Source organism: Elgaria multicarinata, chromosome 3 (genome assembly GCF_023053635.1).
Source record: "Elgaria multicarinata webbii isolate HBS135686 ecotype San Diego chromosome 3, rElgMul1.1.pri, whole genome shotgun sequence".
Lineage (NCBI taxonomy): Eukaryota > Metazoa > Chordata > Lepidosauria > Squamata > Anguidae > Elgaria > Elgaria multicarinata.
Genome location: NC_086173.1, coordinates 65421622 through 65429082, shown reverse-complemented (window position 1 = coordinate 65429082; position 7461 = coordinate 65421622).

Sequence of the window (7461 nt, the reverse complement as noted above, 5' to 3'; positions counted from 1 at the left end):
TCAGAGACTGGAAATAGACTGATCCATCCTTCCCTACTTTTACTACATGGCGGCTGTGAAAGGACATTTGGTACAGATATGAGTATTTTAGTTCAAGCTTTCTAATTCTTCCCAAGTCCCAGGAATCAGAGCTAACTCTGGGATTGTGTGGTCCATTGGCTTCCCCCGCCCCCTCTCATGCCAGCCCATGTATCCCTCCATTGGAATGTGCAATGGGCAGCCCTGGTTCCTCCGTCTTGTCCTCTTTCCTCTCCACCAGGTCTTTCCACCCATTAAAAGTCCACTTTCTGTGGAAGTGCAGGATGCCTCAACACACAGTTGCAAAGGTGAGAAGGACAGGGAAGAGCAGGATGCTTGGTCAGAGGAAGCAAAAGCAACAATAAATGTTCACATTACATTGTGTAAGAAGTCTCTGTGGACAGAAAAAGATCCCCATTGCAGAAGTTAAACCTCAACTCTTGGAGGATACTGATTATCTAGATCCAATCCTGTCTGGGTTACGATCTGGTTACGGGACTGAATCAGTCTTGGTCACCCTGATGGATGACTTTTATTAAGAGAGGGACAGGGGGAATGCAACCCTGTTAATTCTGCTTATCGGCTTTTGATACCATTGACTATGGTATCCTCCTGGATTGACTCCGTGGGATGGGCATCGGAGGCACTGAGCTACAGTGGTTCCGGTCCTACCTACAGGGTCATTTTCAGAAAGTAGCATTGGGTGACTACTCCTCAGCCCCTTGGCAATTGAACTATGGGTTGCCGCAGGGCACCATCTTGTCCCCAATGTTATTTAACATCTATATGAAGCCGTTGGGAGCAGTCATTAGGGGAGTCGGAGCTAAATGCCATCAATATGCTGATGACACGCAGCTCTATCTCCGTGTGACAACTGAATTAGGTGAGGCTGTGCAGGTCCTCGACAAGTGCCTAGACTCAGTAATGGGCTGGATTTGGGCCAATAAACTGAAACTGAATCCTAGCAAGACGGAAGCCCGGTGGGTGAGTGGTTCCCAAGTCCGGGGGATAGGCTCATTGCCACCCTCTGAAAGATCAGAGTCATAGTTTGAGGGTACTCTTAGATCCATCTCTGTCAAGTAAATGATAAATGTTAGTCTGTCAAGTGATGGCTCAAGTGGCCATGGCAGCTTGGAGTGTCTTTTACCAGCTTCAGCTGGTTTGCCAACTACGGCCTTTCCTGGACAGGGGCAGCTTGGCCACGGTGGTACAGGCACTGGTAACCTGTACAGGCACTGCCCTTAAAGCAGCTCCGGAAGCTGGAGCTAGTGCAGAATGCTGCAGCTCGGCTGTTGTCTGGAGCTGCCCCTTTCCAGCTTGTAACTCCTCTGCTGAGGGAACTGCACTGGCTGCCTATTCACTACTGGGACAGGTTTAAGGTTCTTGTACTTGTATACAAAGCCCTAAACAACTTGGGACCAGGATACCTGAGAGAGCACCTTATCCCCCACCAACCTGCCTGGTCATTGAGGTCATCCGAGGGCACGCTCCTGGTGGTTCCACATAGACCCATCGTCCGATTGGAGTCAACCAGGAGAAGAGCCTTCAGCATGGTAGCCCCCCTCCTATAGAATTCCCTGCCTTTGGAGGTCAGGCAGGTGTCAACTTTGTATTCCTTTCGGTGCCTCATGAAAATGTTATTAGTCCAGGAAGCCTTTCCTTAATGACCAGCCACAGTTCACTGTACATTTTGCTTCTTTTAAAATCTCTTCTAAAATGTTTTATCCTGTTTTTATTTTATTTTATCTTGTACACCGCTCTGAAATTTTGAATGGGGAGCAGTATATAAATATTGTAAATTAATTAATTAATAAATAAATAAACACATGAGGGTCCAGGAGGAACTGTGCAACCCCAGGAGTGGATCTGAACCCATGGCACCCGCAGGCCATTTGTACCCGCATTGACCGTTGCGTGCATAAGCCCTGCAGAGGATTAAAGTGTCTACATCTTCAGAGTGTGACCTGCATGTAATAAAAAGCACCATGGTCTGTGATATTCATTTCAAACAAACACAACTTTTGACCATATGATATAAACACACTGAAAATTTAAAGGGAGAAAAGCCCCCAAAAGAATGTGCATTGCAGGGTTTTTTCCCCTGGCTGGCAGCACATTTATTTCACTGCTGTGCTGAAAGTTTCTTCCACCTTTTTCTTTTCTATTTACCATTCTCATTCAATTTGATGGAAAAGAAATTGCTTTCGTAAAGAAATACAAAGGAGAGGAAAATTTCAGACAAATTCTCAAGGGTTGGGTTCAGGGTTCTTGGGCTTGTGAAATGGCTGAAGAGTGTCCTGACTTTCATTGTACAATCCTCTCTGTGTCAGCTTGTAGCCTCCTCAACTTTCCACTCTTCAATTAAAGCCCAGGGGAGGACGGTACTTCCTTCCATCGGGTTTTTTTTTCAGGTCAGGAAGTGCAGGAAGACTGTGAGGCTACAGAGCAACAGAGAGATGTGGAACAGAAAGAAGAAGAAGAAACACAAAACATCCCTTGGCCACCTTGTAGTGATGAAGTAAGCTCAAAAACACCACCCAAAGAGATGCTGAATAAATTCCAAGACACCTCAGAGTGAGGCAGAAAAATCGAAGCCTGTTTAACAGTGGAAGAAAAAATCCAGGAAATTGGAGGACAGATTTTAGCACAGCACTAGCTCAGCCTCTCCACTGAAGCTGGACACCACACTGCCCCTTCATGCCTGCTACAGGGCTTTACCAATAGACAAGATGAACCATACACCTGCAGCAGTGGACTGGGAGAAGCTGCAAATGACACACACATGGGATGTGCCACTGAGGACTCCTTGGAGCAAGACATCAAGGTGGGCACCCACTCTCCCACTGCAAGTAGCTGGCACAGCTCTCTGAAACAGCCTCATGCCTGATGTCAGTGTAGCTCACAGGAGCAGTTGGCCTCATGCCTCCCTCTGTGAGGTCCTCAGCTCAACTGGTGCTCCCTGGGGAAGCCACCTATCCAATGCCTCAGAGAGAGGCATCAGGTGGGCTCTCTAGACAGCCATGCCAGCAGTTTACTTGCAGTGCCACAGCAGGGAAGCAGGCAGTGTGGCTCTCCAGTGAGCTCATGAGGTCCAGTTGTCTCACTCTGCTGCAGCACAGGCAGTTTCTATGGTCACCCACAGTTCCTCACTTCAAGGATGGACCCCTCCAACAGCAATGATTTGAGAGCGAAGGAGGAGGGGGCAGTGTCTGCTCCCCCTCAGGCCATGGGATTTCCTATGCCTCCCCTGTCTAACATTTACAGTATGTTTGCATATATGAATGTATTACATTTTTAGTTCACCCAATAACCAAAGTGTTCAGGGTGGTGTACAGATACATTAAAAACAGAAAATATAAAATAACTATAAAACTATTACAATTAAGCATCACACAAGTGTTCTCACCTGATAACTAGGCCTCAACCATTATCATTATATTATCATTATATCACTAAGTACATAGATTCTTCTGTTGACCTAATAGTTTGTAATGGCTCTAATGAGTTTTAAATCAATGCATTAAGAGTGCTTAATGGTATGCACTGACACAACAGATTAACAAAAGCCATGTAAAGAACCAACTACTAAACTATCTTAATTATTTGCAGTGAAATATTTTAAAATATGTGAGAAGTATTCAGGAAAAAAACACTATGTATTCAGGAAAAAAACACTATGAAAATACCCCAGTTTCTTTTGGGTTTGTTGTTGTTTTAACATCACAGCTTAAGAAATATGAATACAAGCTGTTAAAATTAGTGTCCCCCCCAACCCAACTTGCTTTGTTAATGTGAGAGTTGTGCTGTGTCCAGACACAAACTGGTGACGTATGTGTGAACTCTGAAGCAATTTGTCTTTGTAAGTTTAAAAATGACTTTTAACGCTGCCCTTATTTGCCCTCCATTATGTCATCCATCCACTCTGCCATCCATCTAAAGGACATTTTTCAGGACCAGTGGTTTGGAGATGAGCCATGAAGAAAGCAGCCTGTGGAGTCAAGTCTTTGTCTGAATGGCAACTTCTTCAGACTGAAGAACCAGGTCAGAATCAACAGCATTGTAGGACCTGAAGGTACCTTCCTATTTGGCCAGAGTCCCACAAGAGTACCTGTTTGCTTGACCCATCTTGGTTGAATTGGGCCAACTGAAGGAGACTTACCAGGATGTTTGAGGGGGTGTTGAACACATCCCTTCTGAAGCAACAGCAAAGCTGTTCCAGGGGTTGGGGGTGGAAATAACTGGATCCCTTGGACCTAATTAATTACAAACCAGTCTCAAATTCACCTCTCTTGGGCAATTTGATTGAGTAGCGTGTTGGTCATCCTGGCTGTAATTGATCATCAAGATCCTTACCAGTCCGGATTTCACACCTGGTTTGGGAATGGAAACTGGCTTGATTGTCCTGATAGATGACTTTCACCAGGAAATAGAGAGGGAAAGTGTCACCTTGTTGATTTTCCTGGACCGCTCATCTGCTTTCAAAGCCATCAACTATAGTATCCCACTAGGCCACCTATAGGTTGGAGACTGGAGACACTGGTCTGTTGTGATTCTGCTCTTATCTGTTCAGAAAAGTGGCCTGGGGGCTGTGTGTGACTGCTCAGTTCAATGGCTTAGCATTCTTCAGTGATGCGCAGAATAGGTGGCCCACTTGTGGATTGACCTGAGGCAGTTTGCCCATCTCTACCCTTGGAATAAAACAGCCCTCAAAGTCAATGATACAGGGTCTAGCTTTATCCTACCTCCTGCTAAAGCCAGGATGAAGTTGACAAAAGCTATTGAAAAGGGCAGTCATTTGATTGAGGGAGTAACTGTCATTATAAAGCTGGAGCAGACAGCTAGTCAATTTTTATCATAAAGAATAATCATTTTATTAACATGGACCTCAAATTTCCACTATTTTACTTGCATGCATGCATCAATTGTACTTTATATTGTGTGTTCTATATCTGCTTTCTTTTTACTTTATTTTTTAATAAAATAAGGTCTGCTTTATTTATTTTTAAAAACGTTCTGGTTATTGGTTCTTGCTTCTGCCATAAATTCCAATTCTTTTATCTTCTTGTGGAAAATGCCCTTCCAATATCATCTTCCTTCAGCATGATTCTAACTCAGCATGACTTCCTACACTAGCATTCCATTCTGATATAAAACCCTTTGTTTTAATGGTTCCATCCTATGGAGTGCTGTACTGGAACAGCAACCCTACAGGACTGAGCTCAGGGTGCCAGACCCACCATGAGCATCTTTTGATGTTGATCAAGATTAAATTGTAGCTTCTTGTCCAGATTTCTGTGTCTTTTCCAGTCTCTTGTGTATCTTCCCAAATGCACACATTCTGACTTTTCAGCTGGATTTTTTACTTCTGTTCATACTCAGTCCTTTCTCTGAATTTGCTTTTCTATCTTACAAACATTTTGTGCCTAGTTATTTAGCAATTTATTTTCTCATTTTTCTCCTAACTCATCTCCCATTGCACCTTTTTTCCAAAGATAACATCCACACATGACTACCATCTAAGGCAGGGGTGAAGCCCTCTGGGTGTTGTTGAACTCCAAGTCCCATGATCTCTGACTATTGGCTATGCTGGCTGGGGCTGATGGAAGTTGGAGTGCAACAACAGGTTGACCACCCCTGTCCTCAGGTAACCCTCATTGAAGTTTTTAAAAGAATGCTGTTGCTAGTTCCAATAAAAAGCATAGGCTTCCAGCCTAAATTAAGCTAGAACACCTTGTAAACATTTCTTTGCAATTTATTAAAATAAAATAAATAGCAAGAGATCAGTTTCAGTACTTTTTCACAGTCTTAAAACATGGCAAAACAAATCTGTGTATACAAAGCAAATTTACTGGATGTATGATCATCTTACATGAACATCTAAAGTGAGTTGAGAGCACACATGACCTCCTGTGTAGAAAAATCCCACCTTTAAATATTTTGCTAGTTTGTTTTTATTGTGCAACAATAAATGAAAAGTGACTGGATAGAATCATCTGATTTAAGTCTTGTTCAGATGATACTCTTCATTAGCTTATTCACACATTCATATGGTGAAGCTGAATCAGGCTATGCTGCTAGTCCCATCCCCAACTTCATGTCCCTGTGCTACCCCACTCCTTGACATCTGTACATTGAAAGCTGTTGTCCACAAAGGAGCCACTATGCATGCTCAGCTGCTTGTATGTAGGGAATCATATAATCAGAAGAATGAAAGGAAAGGAACCTCTCGTGCAAGCACTGAGTCATTACTGACTCTTGGAGGGACGCCAGCTTTCGTTGACGTTTTCTTGGCAGGCCTTATAGCGGGGTGGTTTGCCGTTGCCTTCCCTGGCCGTTATTACCTTTCCCCCAGCTAACTGGGTACTCATTTTACCGACCTCGGGAGGATGGAAGGCTGAGTCGACCCGAGCCAACTGCCTGAGGCCAGCTTCCACTGGGATCAAACTCAGGCTGTGGGGAGAGTTTCAGTTGCAGAAACTGCTGCTTTGAATCATATGATCGCATACCCATGGTCACATGAAGATGGGATTTTTCCTCTGAGAATGCCAAAAACCAGTTTGGTAAGAAATATCTGGATGTAAGACGATAAGCAACCTGTTTGTGGAGAAACAACTTAAACATTTTAAAACTGTGTATTCTGGCTTAATTATTTTGGGGATTGTGTGTAGTATCCAAAGGTGTCATTCCACAAACTTGAGTAGCACTAGTGGAGCTCCGCCAATTTTTTCTTTTGCTCAAGTGGTTGTGCAGCCAGATGAGCAACAGGTTGCATAATGGGTGGCACAATGGGTCATGCAAAGCATATTGCAAAACCAATTGTGCAACCACAATTGCACAAAAGTAACTTTAGTTGGATTCTCCTCTTATGCATAATTTGGAACCCAGTTTCCAATAGTGCAATGTCATTTCTGCCAGTGGCATGACACTGTTAGGTAGTGCCCCATGTCTGTAAAATCATAGAATTGTAAAGTTGTCTGAGTTACAAAGAATTTATCTTCAATAGAAGCACCCATGATGTGTGGCCTGGAACTGATGCTCAGTCTTTGCCAATACTCTAGCTGTTGCCCTTGAGCTCTTCCCACAGGGAACATGTCAGGTTCAACAAGCAACCATTCAGTGAGGTGCTGCTGTTGTTTATTTGACATCTGACATTTTCAGCCTTACCAGCAAGGATTACAATCAGTATAGAATCACATCCACCAAAGCAGATGTTTCCTGGAAAAAACAAATGAGCAGCCATCAGGCAACCCTCCATTGCACCTGGATCTGAATGAGGCTATGGGAGGGAGAGGAAGCAGTAACCCTTCTATTGTGCCCATGATCTGCTGAACTTTGCAACTAAGAATCTCATGCCTAAATTTGCTTCCTACACCTCATCCCTCCCAAATCCCCTTTCCTTTTGTGTCATATTTTTTAGATTGTAAGCCCGTGTGCAGGGACTGT